This window comes from Triticum aestivum, chromosome 1A (assembly GCF_018294505.1).
Source record: "Triticum aestivum cultivar Chinese Spring chromosome 1A, IWGSC CS RefSeq v2.1, whole genome shotgun sequence".
Taxonomy (NCBI): Eukaryota; Viridiplantae; Streptophyta; class Magnoliopsida; order Poales; family Poaceae; genus Triticum; species Triticum aestivum.
Genome location: NC_057794.1, coordinates 8,091,761 through 8,104,693, shown reverse-complemented (window position 1 = coordinate 8,104,693; position 12,933 = coordinate 8,091,761).

The following is a 12,933-nucleotide window of genomic DNA, read 5'->3' as shown; positions in this document are numbered from 1 at the left end:
CGGCGGGGTGTGGTGGTGGTGACGGTGCGGAGGTGGGGGTGGAGCAGGGGAGATGGTGGGCTGGGTCTGGAGGAGCCGGCGGGTTGTGTGTGCGTGGGCGGCGGCGAGCGGGAGGAGGGTGAGGAAGAGGAGGAGTGGGGGCGTGGGCGGCGGCATTGGTAGGTCGGCTGGCTCCTCCGCCGGCCGCCGGCCGCCGGTGTGGTGGTGCTGCTAAGCGTGGGCTTAGTGGAGGTTTGGGGAGGAGAGAGAGCTGGTGACCACCCACTCCCTCAGTCCCACGCTGACGCTCGCACACCCGTGTGGGTTGTCGTGCCGCTTTGTGCTGTGCTGTGTGGGGTGGGGTCGGGTGAGGGAATCCTGGGGTGGTGTTGGGCTCGGTCGTGTCATCGTGTGTGCAGCCGGGCTTGGCAGAGCACCTCTCACTGCATGATTTCATTTTGTTAAGCCAAATTTTTAAAACTTTGATCAGGTTTTTTTTAGAAAAATCTGTTTTACAGCTGCAATACCAACAAGCACTCCCTTTGGTCCTTTTTACTCTGCGTGTTAGAGCATCTGCAGCCGTTCGGCCCCCAGCACACCGGGTGATAGTGGTTTGGACAATGCGTCGGCGGTTTTTTCGCCCTGGGGGCGACGCAGTTCCCAGCCGCGCCCCCAGGTTTCGGCCCCAAGACGTGAATAAGTTCAAACTTGACTTTTCCCGCTGCTAAAAAAAGGGCAAGTCCGGCGATCAACGGCGATCTGCCACAAAGTTCAGCAATCACCATGCCACAGTTTGGCGATCAAACATAAACGATAGTTCGGCGCTCAAAAGGAAGGACGCGTAGACAAAGGAATGCATCAAACGACGGGCTCTTCGGGCGTGAGACTGGCCGCCGTTGGCGGCGGCGTGGCTTCCGTGCTCAGGTTGTTCGGTGTCGCCGTGGTTCCTGGGCTGGGCGTAGGCGTTGGGGCAGGCGTGGGCGTAGGCGCGGTTCAAGATGAGGCCGCGCTCCGCCAGGTACCACGCCTTGACATGCTCGTCCATCGTCGACATGTCCGCTCCCATCAAGAACGCCAGGTCGGTGTTCCTCTTCTTCGTAGCGACATTGGTCCGGAGCAGGTCGAGTTTAACGGCGTTGTTCGTCATCAACGCCGACCACCGCGCCTCGGATTTCTCCTCCCTCTTGGCGGATTCAACATGCCCGCGCGAGACGCCTCTTCCTCCTTCGCCGCTGCCGCCGATGATGTGGCAGCGACCTGGACCCTCTTCGCGTTGAGCCTGTTCCGCCGGTCGGTGGTGACAGCCTCGCGGCGCTGAATTTTCGATCTCCACTCGGCGTTCGACATGCCCGGCGGTTTAGCCATCGGCGCCCTCGGCTTCCTCTGCTTCGGCTGGGTGGAATTGGCAGCGGCAGTCGCGCGGGGGGGGGGGAGTACTTCTTCAAAGGCATGGCGGGATGGTGGCCGAATGGCGGGGAGCGGGAGGAGAATGACGGGAGGAGAGGGGCGGAAGGGGGGAAGCAATGGGAAAATGGAGGGGAAAAGTGGGGAAACGGCAGGAAAAGGCCTGTCTGTAGACCACAGAGCGGACCCACGCGCCATTTTGCTTCGGCCGGCACCCCAGGCGCCCCCCGGGGGGGCTAGGTTCGGCGGCCGATATTTCGGCCCAAATCGGCGATAAACAAGTGTTGGGGAACGTAGTAATTTCAAAAAAATTCCTACGCACACGCAAGATCATGGTGATGTATAGCAACGAGAGGGGAGAGTATGATCTACGTACCCTTGTAGATCGCAACGGAAGCGTTGACACAACGTAGTGGAAGTAGTCGTACGTCTTCTTCCCGATCCGACCGATCCAAGCACCGTTACTCCGGCACCTCCAAGTTCTTAGCACACGTACAGCTCGATGACGCTCCCCGGGCTCCGATCCAGCAAAGCTTCGGGGATGAGTTCCGTCAGCACAACGGCGTGGTGACGATGATGATGTTCTACCGACGGAGGGCTTCGCCTAAGCACTACAACGATATGACCGAGGTGGAATATGGTGACAGGGGGCACCGCACACGGCTAAGGAACGATCACGAGGATCAATTGTGTGTTCTAGGGTGCCCCCTTGCCCCCGTATATAAAGGAGCAAGGGGGGAGGCCTGCCGGCCTATGGGGCGCGCCAAGGGGAGGAGGAGTCCTCCTCCTAGTAGGAGTAGGACTCCCCTCTCCTAGTCCAACTAGGAGACTTGAGGGGGAAGGAAAGAGAGGGAGAGGGAGAAGGAAAGGGGGGCCGCGCCCCCCTCCTAGTCCAATTCGGACTCCCCATGAGGGGGGGCGCGCCACCTCTTGGGCTGCTGCCCTCTCTCTCCCCTCAGGCCCAATAAGGCCCATTACTTCCCCGGGGGGTTCCGGTAACCCCTCCTGCACTTCGGTTTTATCCGAAATCACCCGGAACACTTCCGGTGTCCGAATATAGCCGTCCAATATATCAATCTTTATGTCTCGACCATTTCGAGACTCCTCGTCATGTCCGTGATCACATCCGGGACTCCGAACTAACTTCGGTACATCAAAATGCATAAACTCATAATAACTATCATTGTAACTTTAAGCGTGCGGACCCTACGGTTCGAGAACAATGTAGACATGACCGAGACATGTCTCCGGTCAATAACCAATAGCGGGACCTAGATGCCCATATTGGATCCTACATATTCTCCGAAGATCTTTATCGGTCAGACCGCATAACAACATACGTTGTTCCCTTTGTCATCGGTATGTTACTTGCCCGAGATTCGATCGTCGGTATCCAATACCTAGTTCAATCTCGTTACCGGCAAGTCTCTTTACTCGTTCCGTAACACATCATCTCACAACTAACACATTAGTTGTAATGCTTGCAAGGCTTATGTGATATGCATTACAGAGAGGGCCCAGAGATACCTCTCCGATAATCGGAGTGACAAATCCTAATCTCGAAATACGCCAACCCAACATGTACCTTTGGAGACACCTGTAATGCTCCTTTATAATCACCCAATTGCGTTGTGACGTTTGGTAGCACCCAAAGTGTTCCTCCGGCAAACGGGAGTTGCATAATCTCATAGTCATAGGAACATGTATAGGTCATGAAGAAAGCAATAGCAACATACTAAATGATCGGGTGCTAAGCTAATGGAATGGGTCATGTCAATCAGATCATTCAACTAATGATGTGATCCCGTTAATCAAATAACAACTCCTTTGTCTATGGTTAGGAAACATAACCATCTTTGATTAACGAGCTAGTCAAGTAGAGGCATACTAGTGACACTCTGTTTGTCTATGTATTCACACATGTATTATATTTTCGGTTAATACAATTCTAGCATGAATAATAAATATTTATCATGATATAAGGAAATAAATAATAACTTTATTATTGCCTCTAAGGCATATTTCCTTCAGTCTCCCACTTGCACTAGAGTCAATAATCTAGATTACACAGTAATGATTCTAACACCCATGGAGTCTTGGTGCTGATCATGTTTTGCTCGTGGAAGAGGCTTAGTCAACGGGTCTGCAACATTCAGATCCATATGTCTCTTGCAAATCTCTATGTCTCCCACCTGGACTAGATCCCGGATGGAATTGAAGCGTCTCTTGATGTGCTTGGTTCTCTTGTGAAATCTGGATTCCTTTGCCAAGGCAATTGCACCAGTATTGTCACAAAAGATTTTCATTGGACCCGATGCACTAGGTATGACACCTAGATCGGATATGAACTCCTTCATCTAGACTCCTTCATTTGCTGCTTCCGAAGCAGCTATGTACTCCGCTTCACATGTAGATCCCGCTACGACGCTTTGTTTAGAACTGCACCAACTGACAACTCCACCGTTTAATGTAAACACATATCCGGTTTGTGATTTAGAATCATCCGGATCAGTGTCAAAGCTCGCATCAACGTAACCGTTTACGATGAGCTCTTTGTCACCTCCATATACGAGAAACATATCCTTGGTCCTTTTCAGGTACTTCAGGATGTTCTTGACCGCTGTCCAGTGATCCACTCCTGGATTACTTTGGTACCTCCCTGCTAAACTTATAGCAAGGCACACATCAGGTCTGGTACACAGCATTGCATACATGATAGAGCCTATGGCTGAAGCATAGGGAACATCTTTCATTTTCTCTCTATCTTCAGCAGTGGTCGGGCTTTGAGTCTTACTCAATTTCACACCTTGTAACACAGGCAAGAACCCTTTCTTTGCTTGATCCATTTTGAACTTTTTCAAAACTTTGTCAAGGTATGTGCTTTGTGAAAGTCCAATTAGGCGTCTTGATCTATCTCTATAGATCTTAATGCCTAATATGTAAGCAGCTTCACCGAGGTCTTTCATTGAAAAACTCTTATTCAAGTATCCCTTTATGCTATCCAGAAATTCTATATCATTTCCAATCAGTAATATGTCATCTACATATAATATCAGAAATGCTACAAAGCTCCCACTCACTTTTTTGTAAATACAGGCTTCTCCAAAAGTCTGTATAAAATCAAATGCTTTGATCACACTATCAAAGCGTTTATTCCAACTCCGAGAGGCTTGCACCAGTCCATCAATGGATCGCTGGAGCTTGCACACTTTGTTAGCTCCATTTGGATCGACAAAACCTTCTGGTTGCATCCTATACAACTCTTCTTCTAGAAATCCATTCAGGAATGCAGTTTTGACATCCATCTGCCAAATTTCATAATCTTAAAATGCGGCAATTGCTAACATGATTCGAACAGACTTAAGCATCGCTACGGGTGAGAAAGTCTCATCGTAGTCAACCCCTTGAACTTGTCGAAAACCTTTTGCGACAAGTCGAGCTTTGTAGACAGTAATATTACCGTCAGCGTCAGTCTTCTTCTTGAAGATCCATTTATTCTCAATTGCTTGACGATCATCGGGCAAGTCAACCAAAGTCCATACTTTGTTCTCATACATGGATCCCATCTCAGATTTCATGGCTTCAAGCCATTTTGCGGAATCTGGGCTCACCATCGCTTCTTCATAGTTCGTAGGTTCATCATGATCTAGTAGCATGACTTCCAGAACAGGATTACCGTACCACTCTGATGCAGATCTCACTCTGGTTGATCTACGAGGTTCAGTAGTATTTTGATCTAAAGTTTCATGATCATCATCATTAGCTTTCTCACTAATTGGTGTAGGTGTCACTGAAACAGTTTTCTGTGATGTACTACTTTCCAATAAGGGAGCAGGTATAGATACCTCGTCAAGTTCTACTTTCCTCCCACTCACTTCTTTCGAGAGAAACTCCTTCTCTAGAAAGGATCCATTCTTAGCAACGAATGTCTTGCCTTCGGATCTGTGATAGAAGGTGTACCCAACAGTCTCCTTTGGGTATCCTATGAAGACACATTTTTCCGATTTGGGTTCGAGCTTATCAGGTTGAAGCTTTTTCACATAAGCATCGCAGCCCCAAACTTTAAGAAACGACAACTTTGGTTTCTTGCCAAACCACAGTTCATAAGGTGTCGTCTCGACGGATTTTGATGGTGCCCTATTTAACGTGAATGCGGCCGTCTCTAGAGCATTACCCCAAAACGATAGCGGTAAATCTGTAAGAGACATCATAGATCGCACCATATCTAATAAAGTACGATTACGACGTTCGGACACACCATTACGCTGTGGTGTTCCGGGTGGCGTGAGTTGCGAAACTATTCCACAATTTTTCAAATGTACACCAAACTCGTAACTCAAATATTCTCATCCACGATCAGATCGTAGAAACTTTATTTTCTTGTTACGATGATTTTCCACTTCACTCTGAAATTCTTTGAACTTTTCAAATGTTTCAGACTTATGTTTCATTAAGTAGATATACCCGTATCTGCTTAAATCATCTGTAAAGGTGAGAAAATAACGATATCTGCCACGAGCCTCAATATTCATCGGACCAAATACATCTGTATGTATGATTTCCAACAAATCTGTTGCTCTCTCCATAGTACCGGAGAACGGTGTTTTAGTCATCTTGCCCATGAGGCACGGTTCGCAAGTACCAAGTGATTCATAATCAAGTGGTTTCAAAAGCCCATCAGTATGGAGTTTCTTCATGCGCTTTACACCGATATGACCTAAACGGCAGTGCCACAAATAAGTTACACTATCATTATCAACTCTGCATCTTTTGGCTTCAACATTATGAATATGTGTATCACTACTATCGAGATTCATCAAAAATAGACCACTCTTCAAAGGTGCATGACCATAAAAGATATTACTCATATAAATAGAACAACCATTATTCTCTGATTTAAATGAATAACCGTCTCGCATCAAACAAGATCCAGATATAATGTTCATGCTCAACGCAGGCACCAAATAACAATTATTTAGGTCTAATACTAATCCCGAAGGTAGATGTAGAGGTAGCGTGCCGACCGCGATCACATCGACTTTAGAACCATTTCCCACGCGCATCGTCACCTCGTCCTTTGCCAGTGTTTGCTTAATCCGTAGTCCCTGTTTTGAGTTGCAAATATTAGCAACAGAACCAGTATCAAATACCCAGGTGCTACTGCGAGCTCTAGTAAGGTACGCATCAAAAACATGTGTATCACATATACCTTTGTTCACCTTGCCATCCTTCTTATTCGCCAAATACTTGGGGCAGTTCCGCTTCCAGTGACCAGTCTGCTTGCAGTAGAAGCACCCAGTTTCAGGCTTAGGTCCAGACTTGGGTTTCTTCTCTTGAGCAGCAACTTGTTTGCCGTTCTTCTTGAAGTTCCCCTTCTTCTTCCCTTTGCCCTTTTTCTTGAAACTAGTGGTCTTGTTGACCATCAACACTTGATGCTCCTTCTTGATTTCTACCTCCGCAGCTTTCAGCATTGCGAAGAGCTCGGGAATAGTCTTATTCATCCCTTGCATATTATAGTTCATTACGAAGCTCTTTTAGCTTCGTGGCAGTGATTGGAGAATTCTGTCAATGACGCAATCATCTGGAAGATTAACTCCCAATTGAATCAAGTGATTATTATACCCAGACATTTTGAGTATATGCTCACTGACAGAACTGTTCTCCTCCATCTTGCAGCTATAGAACTTATTGGAGACTTCATATCTCTCAATCCGAGCATTTGCTTGAAATATTAACTTCAACTCCTGAAACATCTCATATGCTCCATGACGTTAAAAACGTCGTTGAAGTCTCGATTCTAAGCCGTAAAGCATGGCACACTGAACTATCGAGTAGTCATCAGCTTTGCTCTGCCAGACGTTCATAACGTCTAGTGTTGCTCCAGCAGCAGGCCTGGCACCCAGCGGTGCTTCCAGGACGTAATTATTCTGTGCAGCAATGAGGATAATCCTCAAGTTACGGACCCAGTCCGTGTAATTTCTACCATCATCTTTCAAATTTGCTTTCTCAAGGAACGCATTAAAATTCAACGGAACAACAGCACGAGCCATCTATCTACAATCAACATAAACAAGCAAGATATTATCAGGGACTAAGTTCATGATAAATTTAAGTTCAATTAATCATATTACTTAAGAACTCCCACTTAGATAGACATCCCTCTAATCTTCTAAGTGATCACGTGATCCAAATCAACTAAACCATAACCGGTCATCACGTGAAATGGATTAGTCTTCAATGGGTGAACATCATTATGTTGATCATATCTACTATATGATTCATGCTCGACCTTTCGGTCTCCGTGTTCCGAGGCCATATCTGCATATGCTAGGCTCGTCAAGTATAACCCGAGTATTCTGCGTGTGCAAAACTGGCTTGCACCCGTTGTAGATGGACGTAGAGCTTATCACACCCGATCATCACGTGGTGTCTGGGCACGACGAACTTTGGCAACGGTGCATACTCATGGAGAACACTTCTTGATAATTTAGTGAGAGATCATCTTATAATGCTACCGTCAATCAAAGCAAGATAAGATGCATAAAAGATAAACATCACATGCAATCAATATAACTGATATGATATGGCCATCATCATCTTGTGCCTGTGATCTCCATCTCCGAAGCACCGTCATGATCACCATCGTCACCGGCGCGACACCTTGATCTCCATCGTAGCATCATTGTCGTCTCGACAATCTTATGCTTCCACGACTATCGCTACCGCTTAGTGATAAAGTAAAGCATTACATCGCGATTGCATTGCATACAATAAAGCGACAACCATATGGCTCCTGCCAATTGCCGATAACTCGGTTACAAAACATGATCATCTCATACAATAAAATTTAGCATCATGTCTTGGCCATATCACATCACAACATGCCCTGCAAAAACAAGTTAGACGTCCTCTACTTTGTTGTTGCAAGTTTTACGTGGCTGCTATGGGCTTAAGTAAGAACCAATCTCACCTACGCATCAAAACCACAACGATAGTTTGTCAAGTTGATGCCATTTTAACCTTCACAAGGACCGGGCGTAGCCACACTTGGTTCAACTAAAGTTGGAGAGACAGTCGCCCGCAAGCCACCTATGTGCAAAGCACATCGGGAGAACCGGTCTCGCGTAAGCGTACGCGTAATGTTGGTTCGGGTCGTCTCGTCCAACAATACCGCCGAACCAAAGTATGACATGCTGGTAGGCAGTATGACTTATATCGCCCACAACTCACTTGTGTTCTACTCGTGCAAATAACATCAAACCATAAAACCTGGCTCGGATGCCACTGTTGGGGAACGTAGTAATTTCAAAAAAATTCCTACGCACACGCAAGATCATGGTGATGCATAGCAACGAGAGGGGAGACTATGATCTATGTACCCTTGTAGATCGCAACGGAAGCGTTGACACAACGTAGTGGAAGTAGTCGTACGTCTTCTTCCCGATCCGACCGATCCAAGCACCGTTACTCCGGCACCTCCGAGTTCTTAGCACACGTACAGCTCGATGACGCTCCCCGGGCTCCGATCCAGCAAAGCTTCGGGGATGAGTTCCGTCAGCACAACGGCGTGGTGACGATAATGATGTTCTACCGACGCAGGGCTTCGTCTAAGCACTACAACGATATGACCGAGGTGGAATATGGTGGCAGGGGGCACCGCACACGGCTAAGGAACGATCACGAGAATCAATTGTGTGTTCTAGGGTGCCCCCTTGCCCTCGTATATAAAGGAGCAAGGGGGAGGCCGGCCGGCCTATGGGGCGCGCCAAGGGGAGGAGGAGTCCTCCTCCTAGTAGGAGTAGGACTCCCCTCTCCTAGTCCAACTAGGAGACTTGAGGGGGAAGGAAAGAGAGGGAGAGGGAGAGGGAAAGGGGGGCCGCGCCCCCCTCCTAGTCCAATTCGGACTCCCCATGAGGGGGGGGGGGCGCCACCTCTTGGGCTGCTGCCCTCTCTCTCCCCTCAGGCCCAATAAGGCCCATTACTTCCCCGGGGGGTTCCGGTAACCCCTCCTGCACTCCGGTTTTATCCGAAATCACCCGGAACACTTCCGGTGTTCGAATATAGCCGTCCAATATATCAATCTTTATGTCTCGACCATTTCGAGACTCCTCGTCATGTCCGTGATCACATCCGGGACTCCGAACTAACTTCGGTACATCAAAATGCATAAACTCATAATAACTGTCATCGTAACTTTAAGCGTGCGGACCCTACGGTTCGAGAACAATGTAGACATGACCGAGACACGTCTCCGGTCAATAACCAATAGCGGGAAGAAGATCTTTATCGGTCAGACCGCATAACAACGTACGTTGTTCCCTTTGTCATCGATATGTTACTTGCCCGAGATTCAATCGTCGGTATCCAATACCTAGTTCAATCTCGTTACCGGCAAGTCTCTTTACTCGTTCCGTAATACATCATCTCACAACTAACACGTGAGTTGTAATGCTTGCAAGGCTTATGTGATGTGCATTACCGAGAGGGCCCAGAGATACCTCTCCGACAATCGGAGTGACAAATCCTAATCTCGAAATACGCCAACCCAACATGTACCTTTGGAGACACCTGTAATGCTCCTTTATAATCACTCAGTTACGTTGTGACGTTTGGTAGCACCCAAAGTGTTCCTCCGGCAAACGGGAGTTGCATAATCTCATAGTCATAGGAACATGTATAGGTCATGAAGAAAGCAATAGCAACATACTAAACGATCGGGTGCAATGCTAATGGAATGGGTCATGTCAATCAGATCATTCAACTAATGATGTGATCCCGTTAATCAAATAACAACTCCTTTGTCTATGGTTAGGAAACATAACCATCTTTGATTAACGAGCTAGTCAAGTAGAGGCATACTAGTGACACTCTGTTTGTCTATGTATTCACACATGTATTATGTTTCCGGTTAATACAATTCTAGCATGAATAATAAACATTTATCATGATATAAGGAAATAAATAATAACTTTATTATTGCCTCTAGGGCATATTTCCTTCAACAAGGTCCTGGGGGCGCGAGTGGGCCGATTGTTCGGCGCCGGCGCTAAAAAAAAGAGCCCTCAGGGGCATGTTGGGGACGCGGCTGGAGATGCATAGGTTTCTCCAAAGTCAAAGCCTTTGAAGTTCGACCGTGTTTATACAAGGCATTATTAACATTCACATTACAAGATCAATATCATTAGATCCATCATAAAATATAATTTCATATTACTAGTATAGTAAATGTTGGAAATTTTCAATATAAATTGGGTCAAAGTTTACTAAGCTTGACTTCCGAGAGATCTAATATGCAAAATAAAAAAAGGACCGCAGGGAGTATATACTACGGCAACTCCGACTCCAGACGCAGTCCACGCATGTCCATGTGGATCGAAATTGAAGGAAAACGTCAGCCCAAAGCGCCCAGCGCAAATCCAAAATCCGTTCACTCGTTGTTCATCTCGACACATTCCCGGTCATATTTGCTCGGTGGCCGCCTCGGGCCAACATGTCGGTCGCCTAACTACCCTCACACGATCGTACCTCTGGTTGCGATAGGGCCACGGAGGAGGAGGGGTCGCTAGCCGACCTTTCCTCGCCGTCAAGGCGGCGACGTCGCCTGGCAGCCGTTGCGGACCCATTCCGGCGCCGTGTCTGACTTGGCGAACGCGAAGTGGCGGGCAGCGTTACGTCGCTTGTAGCGCGCCTATTCCCTTGCCGGTCGCTCCTTCCCAAACACAACGGACCTCAAGCTCGAGGGACCGCCACCATCGCTGACTCCGATGTAGTAGAGGATGCAGCCTCTGTTCTGTGGTACACCACGGCAGAGCGTGCGGGCTACACATAATGCATAGACAACATTGAGTGAACGAATCAATCAACAAATTGAGCAAGAGTAAGTACAACTTACGATCTCGTCCTCTGCCGCGTGCAATGGCCACGTTGCCTCGAGCTGACGAACCCCGTCGCAAAACTTGGCAACGCTGATCTAGATAGCGTGAGAACGATACGACAACGACCTCGCGTTGTGCGGTTGAATGATGTAGATGTCGTATGGCGCTATGTGCTTTCGTGCGTTGAACTTTTCGTGCACTTGCTCCGAGAAGGCCGGCCCTCTGCTCCTGCCTACGAAATCCGTGGATACGGCCAGCCACGCATCACACAACAACTCATCCTCCATGCATGGCCGAGTAGCTCACCATCCTTCATACTAAAAAAAACGACATAGCCTTTGAAAAACAAGCTCAATGGCATTTGGTCGAACACATGTCGGGCATGATGTCCGCCATGGAAGTCGTCAACAGCGGGCGCGGTGTACCTAGGTACAAACAGCTCCAGGGTGGACAGCTCCGCCGTCGTAAAGGCGAGCGGACGCGTCGATGCTACTCGCGGACGTCCGGCAATGCCTATGCGGCGGCCGAAGTCGTACATCAGCGGCGGCGGAGGTGGATGGTGCGAATGCAAAGCGAGGGGGTGAAGGGTGGGGTGGGAAGAAATGGGACCAGAAGGAGGGATTTGGTGGGCCGGGGTGTCGGAGTCCTATATATTTCGAGTGTCCGGACTCCCGCAAATCTTGCCCAGACTGTCTCCAATTTACGAAAGAAATAACGTCCGGACAGCCTCGCGGATCGATACAGGCACGTGCTGGATGGCTTGCACGGCCCGGATGGTTAAGGGCGGTTTAAGAGTCAGCACATTTTAAAAAGAAAAACCAGGCATAATTTTTTGTGAAAATGCTTGTGAAGCGATGTTGGGGACGCTAAAAAAAAGGAATTGGGTGCTCTAAAAAAAATGACACTGGCGCTGCGCTACAGGACACGACTGCGGCCGGCCAGCCGGTGATGATGGCACGGTGGCGCCCTGGGATTTTGGTGAAGAGGTGGTGGGCCTCGCTCTCTCTGCAGCTCAGCCGCAGGTGGCAGAGTGGAGTGGGAAAGGGAAGGAGCCGCGGCTTTCGTTGAAAACGCACGCACGCACGCACGCAACTGTAGGACGACGGACGGACGCTCTTTTCCCCTCGGCCACTGCTGCTTTTTTTACCGTGCCTGCCGACCAACGATGATGTTCTCTTTACTGCAGGAAGGGCGCGGTAAAAAAAACCTACTAGCTCTAGCTGCTAGCGCCATCGGCCACGACTGGGATTCCCGCTCCGCTCCGGCTCTGGCTACCTCCCGTGCCGTGCCGTGCCCATATGCATCTTCCGCGCCCTCCGATCGCCTCTTTCTCGTTCTGCCTGCATTCGTCCAAGCCGCACGACATTCACAGTCCAGACCAAGCCGCACGTGATCCCAGCCAGCCCAGCCGCACGACACATCCATTGCTGCACCTGCACCTGCACGGATACATACAAGTTGGATTTTTTTTTCTCGTTCTCACCTTTTCACGGATTGCTGCACCTGCTGCCGCTGGCTGTTCCTTACGGCGGGAGGCGGATTCACCTTTTAGACCTCGTGAGCGTGAGGTCGTCTCTAGCCGTGTATGCACTTTGTGTGGTGTGGTCGACATGCTTTCCCTAACCTTTGCCACTCCCGCCTTTCCATCTATCATGTCCTTGTTCACTCTTTTCGC